The sequence below is a fragment of the Taudactylus pleione genome, unplaced genomic scaffold (genome assembly GCF_031769625.1).
Source record: "Taudactylus pleione unplaced genomic scaffold, aTauple2 ptg000262l, whole genome shotgun sequence".
NCBI classification, from domain to species: domain Eukaryota; kingdom Metazoa; phylum Chordata; class Amphibia; order Anura; family Myobatrachidae; genus Taudactylus; species Taudactylus pleione.
Genome location: NW_028284664.1, coordinates 2,315,130 through 2,327,999, shown reverse-complemented (window position 1 = coordinate 2,327,999; position 12,870 = coordinate 2,315,130).

Sequence of the window (12,870 nt, the reverse complement as noted above, 5' to 3'; positions counted from 1 at the left end):
GCATATACACACATTATATATATATATATATATATATATAGATACATACATATATATATATATATACATATATACACACATTCACACATTCATATACACCAATCAGATACTTATCAAATAAATGAGTCACCAGTCCCTCATACAATGGTAGTATCAATAACAATGGTATTGTAACCACAATAATATCATCACTACCAATAAACTAACCAATGTCACTTGTTACTTACATTGGAATGATAGCTATATACAATATCATTAATAAAGGGCCAATAGATAATTATCTAGATATAGCTAACATATGCTATTTTCCCCACATTATATAATAATTGTGAAAGATGTAATAGTAAGAGACCCATCCTATATGATTCTAGAATTCTTTATATTTTTTTCTTTTTAACAGATATAAAGAACCGGGGGAGAAGGACAGGACATAGGATGTATATAATATGTATAACAGAAGTATAGAGGGGAGAGGGAGGGGGCCGCAGCTGCTCCGCTGACCAGACAGTACATACGGAACAGCAGCAGCCCACCCCCCTCCACACCTCAGACCTAATCCATAACTTCCAATGCTTCATTTAAGCCATCTGGTGATAGCGTTGGAAGTCTAAAAATCCATTTTGATTCGGCTTGACAGGGCCTTTTCACTCTATCACCACCCCTGGCAGTTTGAGCTATAGTTGCTATCCCTACGACCCTCAAGCATCTTGGATTTTTTCCATGTGCCTCAGAGAAGTGTCTCAAGACACTATGGGCCAAATATAATAGGATGAGAGTTTAGATAATGGTAGAGTTTTCTCACATTTTTTAAACTTGGCCAATATAATAGAGTCTGAGAACAGAGCAAACTTGCATGTTTTTCAGACTCAAAAAAACTCACGATTTAAACTCTCATCCAGATGTTTTCCCATTTTGAAGATAAAACTCGACCGATGTGAGAGGTTACTGCTAAACTCTGACATTTTCTAAACTCTCACCCTATTACATTTGGCCCTTTGTGTCTCCAGGCCTTTCATTATATTCAGTCTGTGTTGGCGAAATCGTTCTTTAAGTATTCGAGTTGTGCGGCCCACATATTGGACCTCATTCAGAGGCGGTCGTTAGATGCAAGTGGTCGCTCTGAATGAGGGCGGCCGCTTGCATCTTGTAGTGCCGCCTCTTGGTTGATCGCTAAGCTGTGGGTTACCACCCACAGCTATAGCGACCGACCAGGATGATGGTCGTGATGGTCAAGACCATCACGACCATTTGGGCTTGCGACGAGACCCTAAGGTTGGGTCTCGGCACTTGCAAGCCCCAGGGAGCTTCCTGCTCTTATCGAGCAGGAAGCTCCCCACTGACATCACTGCTGATGTCAGTGGGGCCGCCCCCAAACGGCAGGCGTTCCTTCGGGAATGCCTCCGTTTGGCCGGCCACGCCCCCTGCTCGCCTCCCAAACGGGGCGAGCTGTCACTCACCATCGACAGCTCGCCCCCTTTGGTGCAAGACCCCTAGCGACGGAGCGCCCCTCGCTAGTCGGGTCTCGCGCATGCGCACGTCGGAGCCGGCTCCGACGTGCGCATGCCCAGTGGGGGAACATTGACCCGGTTGCGAGCTATCAACAGTTGCGACCGGGTCTGAATGACCCCCATTATGTGCAGTCACAGCTAAGAACACATACCACGTAAGCCGATTCGCAGTTGATAAAACTGTTAATATTACAGGAGACACCTGATCTGATTGACATAACTTTTGTTACCTAAAACGCACGCATAAGGCTGATTGCTGCGTACTGCGCATGTGTATACATTGCAGTACACGTGCACGATCTAGCAATTGTGTTCAGGAGTGCGATTGCAGAGGCTATGCAGACCCAGAGCAGACTGAGTGACAGGAAGTGCCGTTTGTGGGTGGTGACGGCGGGTGGTCGGGTGAACGCAGGCGTGCCAGTGCGTTGCAATGCCGTTGCAGGGGCATGCATAAATTATCCACTGCGTGGCCATACGCAGCCATAGCACTGATAGCATGCGAGTGTGCATATGTTCCCCTAGTGTACGGAAGTGAGTGAGGGGAAGTGGACGTCTTTATGACTGCCTGCGATCGCAAACATTTAAATGGCACCGCTGATATTAGCAATTGCGATGCGTGCGTATAAGCAGAATAGCGATCCGTAGTGAATCAGGCTCACAGTGCCTGGCCTCGGTTCCTTATGTGGTAGACTGGTGTCACTAGTGTATAAGACACACAAGTACAGTAAGAATACGCTGTAAACAAGAGTAGTCATGTATAACCAGACTCAGAGTCAGGTCACGGAAGACAGTAATTATTGATTCACGTATTGATCCATTAGTACAAAATATTATGTATTGCCCAGGGGGGAATTTAGGTTGTACTTTAAAGTGTGTGTGTGGAGGGAGAGGGAGTAAGGGGGCTGATGGTGTGAGATCATATTTGGTAAAAGGGACCTATATTTGGGGGGTATCTAAGAAGAGAGAATAACAAGGCCACCGCGCGCACACTGGGCCTGATTCAGACACGCTCGCAAGCGCTATGTGCTCGCAAGCGGGTCGATGGCCGGGCAGTGAGCATACGTGAGCCCCGGAACGAGCAAGAAATCACTCGCTCCGGCGCTTCGATGTTGATCGACAGCTCGCCCCGTTTGGTAGGCGTGTCGGGGGGTGGCTGGCCAAACGGAGGCGTTCCCGAAGGAACGCCTGCCTTTTGGGGGCAGCCCGACTGACATCACGAGTGATGTCAGTGGTGAGCTTCCGCTCTATTAGAGCTGGAAGCTCACTGGGACTTGCGATGGACGAGGCCCTACCACAAGGGTCTCATCGCAAGCCTGATGGTCGCGACCATCATCTGGCTGCTCGCTATAGCTGTGGGTGGTCACCTACAGGTTAGCGAGCGGCCAGGAGGCCGAACAAAAATAACCATGCAGTCGTCCTGATTCAGAGCGAGCGCTGGCTTTTTGCGAGCGGCTCTGAATCAGGCCCACAGTTTTCCAGACCTAACCGCCTCAGGGTGTGACTATTCTGGGGTAAGAAGCCAGAAAGTACACTGGGCCTGATTCAGAGACAGCCGCAATGCAAATGAGCAATGTTTTTTCAACTGCGCATGCATCAGAGTCGCACTGCGCACGTGTCAGAGTCGCACTGCGCATGCATCAGAGTCGCACTGAGCATGTGTCAGAGTCGCACTGCGCATGCATCAGAGTCGCACTGAGCATGTGCCACGATGGTCTTGCGATGCCGGTTGCAGTGGGACCTTTGTGGGCAGAAACATGGCGACTCAAACGCAGGCGTGTTACGACGGTTTCTGTGGGGGGGGTGTCACAGCCTTCGACTGCGATCATTTATGCAGTTGTTAAGGCTCCTGCGTCTTGCACCATCCCGCACAAAGGGAAAGCTGAGACTAGCATTTGCATATTTACACAACCGCTATTGCGAGAGTGGCTGCAAACACTGCTACATTACCAACTATCTGTGATTCAGGCCCTGGGGCTGTATTCAGTGCAGCATTGGAAAAAGGTTCATCTTAATTACTATTATCCTGCTTAACCAAGAGAGAATTTGATTTTGCTAATGCTTTAATAGTCACAAGTGTAAGGAGCTAATTTTCCTTATAGAGTGAATTATAATTAGGTGTGAGAAAAATGCTAAATATTTTATTCTATTGGTTTTACAATGTTATGAATCCCAAAGCCTGCTCCGTGTGATCTTCTGCCACTAACAACCGCCCATTGTTCCCTTAGAACTAAGACACGTTCACCGGTACTTAGGCGGCGCCGATTGCAGAAGTTGGTATGCATGTGCAGTGGCTTTGGAGCCGATGGTGCGGCTTGCAGCCAGTTACAGAAGAAAGTACACAATTGATGCGGCTTTGAGAGCCGATGGTGCGGCTTGTAGCCGGTGGCAGAAGAAAGAACACACTTGATGTGGCTTTGAGAGCCGATAGTGCGGCTTGGAGCCGGTAGCAGAAGAAATAACAGTTGATGTGGCTTTGAGAGCCGATGGTGTGGCTTGGAGCCGGTAGCAGAAGAAAGTTCACAATTGAGAGCCGATGGTGCAGCTTGAAGCCGGTAGCAGAAGAAAGAACACACTGGATGTGGCTTTGAGTACTAGGTTGTGTACTGATTAGTATGCTGCAGTTTTGAGAGGCGGTACACAAGTTTGTGTACTAGTTTGTGTACTGCGGCTTTGAGAGCTGGTACACAAGTCTGTATACTGTTATACGGCTTTGAGAGCCGGTGGCAGCATGGAGGCCACTGGTGTGGCTGAGAAGCCGGTAGAGTGGTTACGGAGACGATGGCAGCAAAAGGCCAGCATGTACAAATAGGAGGAGAAACCAATCACACCGTGGTGTGGAAAACATGTGACCTCCCAAGGCGTGCAGATCGCCTAGAAACCGAGGGAACCGAAACAACACCGTCATGAGAAGGTAAACTGCTCGAGGGAGACAAGTTGTGACCTCGACTTGTAACATACAACTGAAATTATAATTGGATCCAAAAGTGACATTATTATGTGTGATACCACTGGCTCTGACAGGAGCCAATGGATGATGCAATATACAAGGATGCCACCAGGTGGAGCAATTACGTGCCAAAACTGAGACAAGTCAGCAACAGGACAGTGTGTACGTGATCGCACATGTTCAGTTGAGACTGGGACACGCCGAGGAGCGGAGTTCAGAGCAGGGTGATCCGCCACAGGTCTGCTGTGAGAGACAAGAGACTGGTCAAAGCACTATCGCTGAAGTGGTGAGGTGACCGAAGCATTGCACACCCACTGATGCTGTGCTGAGTGACCACTGCAGAAGCACCAGCTGAGACTGAGACAGTGTGTCAGCACTAGGAGCTGCATCTATGATCCGTGGAGGTTGTGAGTAAAAAAGTTGTAAAAGGGAGCTACCTCTACTGAGAGATACTGAGAATTATTGACAGATAATGAGAATTGCTAAGAGATACTGAGATCTACTATATTTCAAGTACTGCGTAAAAGAGATTGCGGGCTAAATTTACTAAAGTTCCCTTTTTTTGTCTATTTTAAAACCAACAGTCAACCATGGGTGTTGACGTCAGACTGCAGTGTAACAAAACAGCATTTACTATGCATCGGTTTGACTGTCATATGGAATACAACGTCATTACCCTTCGAATTTCCAACCCCTATACCGCAGCAGATCCATTGGCAAACCCGCTGTCAATCTGTTGTAGAGGTGAAGCCCTGCACAGATAACTATGATCTGTGCTGGCTTTGTCGGGTTTAAATGTATAGAAATAGTTATACTGTAATTGAAAAAAAAATGAAGAAGCGCTGATTTGCTGAGTGTGGGATCGGTTGTTATGGCAGTGTCCGCTCTCAGCCAATCAGCACTTCCCCATTCATTTCTATGGCAGTGTCTGCTAATGACCTTAATGACCTGTCATTTCATGATGGCTGTGCCAGCAGCCTGTCCATTTGGTTCTGTTCAGTTTGTTATTTTTCCAAGACCCTTGGATGCATTCACTTAGAATGAAAAGTCCATCCAAGGATTTGGTAAGTACTAAATTGGTGGGATAGGGACATACTTGCCTACTTTTGTAAAAGCATGTCAGGGAGATTGTGAAAGCAGCACATATGAGCGTGGAGGTAAAATGGACGTGTACTGTTACATCTGAGAGGCGTGTCATAAAATTGCCATACAGCCACATGTAAATTAGTCCCAAAGCAGCTAGTAAGATCTACTTGTTGATGAAAATACACTGTACTTTTCAGAAAATGCATGTAACAATGTGCCTTATAACCAGTGGCGGTTCCTGCCTTTTCCAATCCGGGGGGCTGCCCGGGCAGCAATTTAGGTCGGTGCTGCCGCTGACCAGAGTCTAATCTTGCACTGCGCAGAAGCAGAAGCCGCCCAGCTTGTGGTAGAAAAGGATAACAAAAAAAAACAACTGTGCATACACAGCTGGAGTATAACAGCTTCTAGGGCTGCACAGCATGCATCCCCTAGAAGCATATTACAGCCAGCGATTAGCACAGTGTAGGCTTCCTGCTGGAAGCTCTTACTGTGCTATCACACCCCGGACTGGCAGTCCCACAGGGGGAGGAGTTTCCTCCCCTGAGACTGCCAGCCCTGTGTGAGATTAGCAGGTAGGGCTTCCAATAGAAAGCCACTACACTGACAACACATGCAGGGCAGGTCTACATGGGGGACTGTCTCCTGCTCCCTGCTGTGCATGCCCTGCTAGGATAGTGCTGTTCCGATGAGTGGGGGGTGCTGGAGCCAGGAGGACCGCAGTTTTCCATGGACTTTTTACCGATTTTTACTGGAGGGGGAGGGGGGCTGCGGCCCCTAGGTAGAATCCGCCACTGCTTATAACCAATGCAGGAATATTATACTAATGGTCCCATTTCAATGTATATATCTCTGGGGGGGTTATATAACAGCTTCATAGGTGCAATCAGGGAGATTGCTAGACTCTTTAGGGAGTCAGGGAGATTGGTACTATTTTAGGGAGTCTCCCTGACAATCAGGGAGAGTTGGTAAGTATACAGTATATTGGGGTGTGTTGGAGTGTTTGTTTTTTTAATTTATTTTTTTTAAATAAAGGAGTACAACATAAGGTGTCAGTGACCTGTATTTATTTTAATATTGTCTTTACAGATGAACTACAGGTGCCAGTGAGGGGAAGCAGTTGGGAAGCCGACGGACGAAATCCCGACCGCCAGCTTCCCGACTGTCTAATCCCGGCAAGGTACTAATGACAGGAGTCGAAATCCCGATGCCTGTCATTAGACCTATGCCAGGACCCTGACACCCGGCATACCGATTAAAAGTAAGCCAGGTGCCGGGCCACGGACAGCCACGGGGCAAGGGTTAGGCTAGGGGCTCCCAGGGGGAACGTAGGTTAGGCACCCCCCCAGGAGGGTTAGGGTTAGGCAAGGGGAAGGGGGTTTAGGGTTAGGCACCCCCAGGGGGAGGTTAGGGTTAGGCACCTCCCCGGGAGACTTAGGGTTAGGCTGCAGGGAAGGGGGGGGTTAGGTTTAGGCACTTAGAGGGGGGTTAGGGATAGGCACCTGGGGGGAGGTTTAGGGTTAGGCACCCCTAAAGGAGGGTTAGGATTAGGGTAGGGAATTAGGTTAGCTATACTTAACAGAAGGAACGATAGGGATCTTCACCCCTACCGGGCTACCGCTGTCGGGATTAGAACGGAATCATACTGATTCCGCCAGTGAGAATGTCCAGGCACGCTGGCACATTGTTTCACAAGTGCCATCATGGCCAGGCAGGCTTGCTGGGACATGTAGGCTGCCTGTAAATACCAATATTCTTTTCCTATTCAACTATTTATGACCCGTGTACTGAAAGCACAGTGGGTGCATGGAAGAGCCCAGGGCTGGTTGTCCTTCAGGAGGGGGACCACATTTTTTGAGGGAGTCCTGAATTTCTGAGGAATTCTAGCCCTGGACTGACTGACCAGTTTGGGGCAGGTTTCCTATATGGCAGGAGGACTCCACACTCATGCCATTTTTTCCCCCCGATTTTCCAATACCAGGGAGGTACGGGGCTGCTTATTGATTGGGGGGAGGGGGAGACCTCATGCACTTTGTTTCTCATTTTTAACTTTTTATATCCTTTTAAACCTAATGAAACCTGCACAGTATTTTTGCTATCATTTAAACACACATTAACCTTTAAACATGAATATACAGTAATAGCAACATGGATTATTTACTCAGCAGATTTAGCAAAACTTAAAAACTGTTCAGTATTTTGCACCCAAAGTTCTGTCAGACTACTCTTTGATCATCACTGACCTATAACATGCATGTATTTGTAATCCACATTGGTAATAGCAATAAGCTTAGCATCTAACACTGTTCTTTCCTGATTCCAGAGAGCAATAGCTTTTGTTTTACAATGACAAGGCACAATAAACACATTTCCACTTGGAGTATATGCCGATTGTCTTCAGCACTGAACAGTAGCAATAACTCAGTTCCAAAGGCTATTTAACTCAGCTCAGTATTCATATAAAATGGCTGCCACTCATTACACCAACAAACTCAGGAACTGGTTCTCTAGTAGTTTAAACAAGATGAATATTATGCTGTTTACTCAAACTCAGTGCTAAATTTGCTAAAGGAAGGTTTGGGGGTTTTGGTAGTTTTTTCATCGGTTTTGCAAACCAACTATTTACTAAAGTCAAAACTGACAGTAAAATAACCAAAAACCTGACTTTAGAACATCTGATCATTAATTGATTTATTTATATAGGCAAGAATAGGAACTGATGGCTGAGTTTACAAGCCACCGTGAAAAGACGGCAAACCTGCCCAAACAATAGACCTGCTGTGAAAGGTGGCAGCGTCTCTTGAAGGCAAAGTTAGCCATCCCAGAGTCTTGGTGAGTGTCTCGTGCAGACCCACCTTGCTGCAGACAGCTATTTTACACCATGTTATTTTACTGTGTGTATGGGGCTAGCCTGTCTTTTACAGCCTTGGTGGATACAGCTCATGGAGTCATTGCCAAAGGAGAAGATGAATCCGCTGGAACTACCGTCCCAGCTGTAAGCAACCATCTACACCAAACGTATCTGTGCCCACTACAACACCCAGAGTACCACATTGTTTTTGGCGTCACAAACAGGATTTCAGAATCCAAAGCTTGAGGCCTGTGCAACGCATACACACTATTCTGGCTTAGCACCAGTGATAGACTTAACAGTTTTACTGATTCCTACTTTAAAATTCTTCCTTATAATATGGGATGTTTTCAGGTGGGCGTTCTCCTTAATCAGTAACCATACTAATGTGAGTCCTAATTGAAATAACTTATCAATCCCTCCTTGCCTCAATTATAAGGCAGAGAGATAAAGTGGGGAAGCTGCCCATAGCAACAAATCAGCTGCTAGCTATCTTTTATCTAATATTATTGGCTTTGGTGCCAAGGGTGGCAGTATTTCTGAAACAGTGCAGTTTGTGAAGGTGTATTGTGACTGGACAAATGTCACCATTGCGAATAACTGACGTGGAAACTATGGAGCACCAGGTGCCATTGATGTGAGAGGTGAGCATCGGCTATGAGGTGCGTGAGGGCAACCTGACATGCTACAGTGGAGCAGCTCACCATCAAAGTGAACCTGGGGGCCACCAGACGTGTGTCTAAAATGACAGTTCAGCGAATTCTGCTGTTTATGGGGCTCCGAAGCAAATGGATGGTCACTGCACCAATGCTAATGAAGGTGCATCGGCGGAAAAGGCTTACATTTTCTCGCCTGTATCAGAATTGGATCTCCGCTGATTGGTGATAGGGTTGCCTTCTCTGATGAGTCACATTTTCTGCTTCATCGAACGGATGGACATTGGCGTGGCAGACGAGAAACATCTGAAAATAAACACCCTGCAATCATTGCTGGAAGAACACAAGCTGGTGGTGGTAGCGTTATGGTCTGGGGAATGTTTCACAGCATTCTCTGGGCCCACTCATCCATGTGGAACCCTCAACCGATTTGGTTATGAATCCATCCATGCAGAGCACATACACCCATACATGCTGATTGTCTTCCCTGAGGCGGATGGGATTGTCCAGCAAGGCAATGTGACATGTCACACGGCTACAAATGTCCAACAGTGGTTGGACGAGCACGACCAAGACTTCCAAGTACTTCCCTGGCCCCCTAATTCCCCTGACTTAAACCCAATTAAGCATCTGTGGGACCATCTCACTCTATGGATACTCCACCACGCATCCTCCAGCAGCTGTGGGATGTACTGCAGTCAGCATGGCTCCAGATACCTGTGCCAACCTAACAGCCCCTTATTGAGTCACTCCCAGCCTGTATAGTTGCTGTCCGTGCTGCACACGGCGGTTACTCTGGCTACTAGCTGGTGGTCATAATAATGTGACTCGACTGTGTATATGGCGTTAACAATCCAACAGCAGCGGTATTTGTTGCCTTTGTTAAATAGTCCCCTTGGACTCAACTATATCAGTCCCACTTTCCTTCTGTTCTGTGTTTCTGTATTACAGATAGCTAACAATCTTTCATGATTGGCCCCAAATGTAAATATAGTATTCTTGCTTTTTATTATAATTGTTTCCTGCATTTTTATAGCTGTCTGTGACACTACAGTATATAAGAGGTGGACAGTGCCTCTCTTGGACTCAACTACCCCTCATCTGATATGTAGGTCAGTACACTCACTCCAGCACTGGGCCCGATTTAGGTTAGTACGTAAACCTGATGGGTTATGTTTTAAACCTTTGGTGGGTTAACTGCGCATGCACGCAGTGCCTGACAGCCACAGCTTGATTGACAGGCTGCAATACTTTGTGGATGGGGGTGTGTGTGTGTGTGTGGGGGGGGGGTGGCGAGGCCAGCTCTGCGTCTCAAGATGCTGATTTCCTGGCTTTGGCAACGCAGGTAACACAACCATTCTGAGTAGCCTTTGGCTTTCTCAGATGGCCTGAAGCTGCAACCATCACAAGGTTTCTATGGGGGTTGCTCTTTAGCCGAATATAGCAAGCATTCTCTGATGTACCGGGAGAGGGATCTGTAGGATTGCTCCCCTGCACTCACCACTAGCACATATGTGATCAGCAGGTTACCACGCATGTTCTGGAAGATGTAGTGAAGGGATTGGGAATGCGATCCCTTTACTACTTACACACCACAGGGATGAGATCCTTTGGGAGCCCCTGTCCCTGCAAGTGTATTTAAATACATTCAGGCAAATAGTTTCTTATTGCTGCTATTAGCGTCAATAAGAAATTATAATTTTCAGGTCTAAGACCTGATAATAAATATGCCCCATAATCTTTTTTTTTCCATATGATATCTCTGATATCTTCTGTGGTCTGCTGTGGATATCTATTATTTACTGGCACAGGGCACCAAAAAGTCTAGTTACGGCTCTGCTTGCGGGTAATAATAATTGATAGTATAATAATAAGTAGGCCCACTTTATCTGGAAACAAGGGCATTTTGGAAAGGCAAATGCAATATTTTACTAGTTCCTCAAAGCATGGCCTGTTAGACTGAAACCCTTGAGGAGAGGGTTAAGAAACAGTGTCTGCAGTGGGCTTGATACATCTCCCCCTTAGTGAGTCAGTGACTGACCCTTTGTGATGTAATACAGTATTTCCTGCAGTCACAATGATAGATCTGATCAGCAGGTCCCAGTCATTGGTGCAGCAGGTGACATCTGTGCCAGCCTGGTAAGTGACATCTTCTCCTGGTATTTGTAAATAGGACCCATGTTGGGCTGTACTGTATAGTTTATAAAACAAGAGAAGTGGCAGCACTCAGTAGCGTCACCAGGGTCTGGTGACACCCAGTGCGCACTCTATATCTCACCTTGCGCAGTGAAGCTGTGCGTGCCCGAAAAGGGGCCTACCATAAAGGGGGTGTGGTCTCATGGGAAAACCCTTCGGAGGCATGCTCAGCATCCTAGGTGATGATGGGCTGCCCTCCGAGGCTAGTGCCTGCCCGGTCTGCTCCTCCTCTGTGACAGGAGCTGAGTTCTGCAGGAGAATGTCTCACTGCAGCACATGGGTCCTCTCACTGAGGAGGAGCCGGCATTTTGGTGTCACCCACGCACCCCATAGCAACACCACTGATATCAGTGGCAAACACAAGATTTCTAGAGGGGGGGGTTCCAAATGCTTTATTTTAGAGTGAGTGTGGCCAGTCATTGAAGAGGGTATAATTAGCACTTATCCAGTTTTAATATGTGTCATACAAAGTGTATTTTGTGTCATAATTCCAGCATAGACAGGACCAGCGATCACAGTAAGCCATTAAATGCGGCAGTAGGGCCATTCTGCTTGAGCTGAATGTTTTTATTTCAGATGCAGGCACCATTGCAGAGCACTGGAGCTAGTCTGGGAGTCTGGGGAGCGGCAGAAGAACCTAACACTGCCCTGGACATATATATGTACATATTGGTCTCCTTATGTACTGGATAGTGTATTACCATACAGTATTAATAATTAACCCTATGGATGGTCTATAGCAGTGCACCCCTAATAGTGCATGTTTTCCAGATCTCCTAGTTGGTGCACAGGTGTATTTATTACTGGCTAAAACATGTTAAAAGTTACACAGCTGGTGATAATTACTTAATTTGTGATACTGAAAATAATATGCAGCATGTTATGCATGAAGGGAAGTGCAAAGGACCACTCTCTCGGTAAGAGTGGTACTTCGCAAATGAGCGACTTCCGGGTTTATGGCCCAGAAGCCCCACTGGTGACATGCGCCGTGGGAGATGCTGGGAGGGATCCAGTTGGATCCCTCTCACAGCACTCTGCGGAGAGAAGTCCATAAGCTTCTAAAGGGTAACACCATCTTCAGCATCCACCACATCCAAGTCCCAGAATACATCGCATACCGAGGCTTGGTGCATATGAGAAATATGGTTAAACCCGCATTTCTCCCCTTGCTACATCCAGCCCTGTATGTGGGCACATTGCACACCAAGCCTACAGCAGGGACTCTAATTTATTCTGTATTTATTACAGATTCCTCTCACTGTACTAAACATACATTTTAGGTCTAAATTGTAGGGCTTGGTTTACTGAGGCACCATGTATGTGCATATGACTTTATTATACATAAACGTTACACACATGGTCATGGTGCCTCAGTAAACTAAGGCCCTCATTCAGAGCCGTACGCTCTGAGCAGAGCGCACGCTCTGAATGAGGGCCGCCCTCCATAATTATGGAGCGTCCTCCTGGACGCTCGTATAGCTGTGGGTCACCACCCACAGCCTATACGAGCGTGCAGTTTGATGGCCGCGATGGTCTTGACCATCGCGACCATCGCCACTGCGAGCCGGAGCCTGCGGTTGAGTTTTGCAACTGCAAGGCCTGGAGTGATTTTGGCTCTATCAGAGCCAA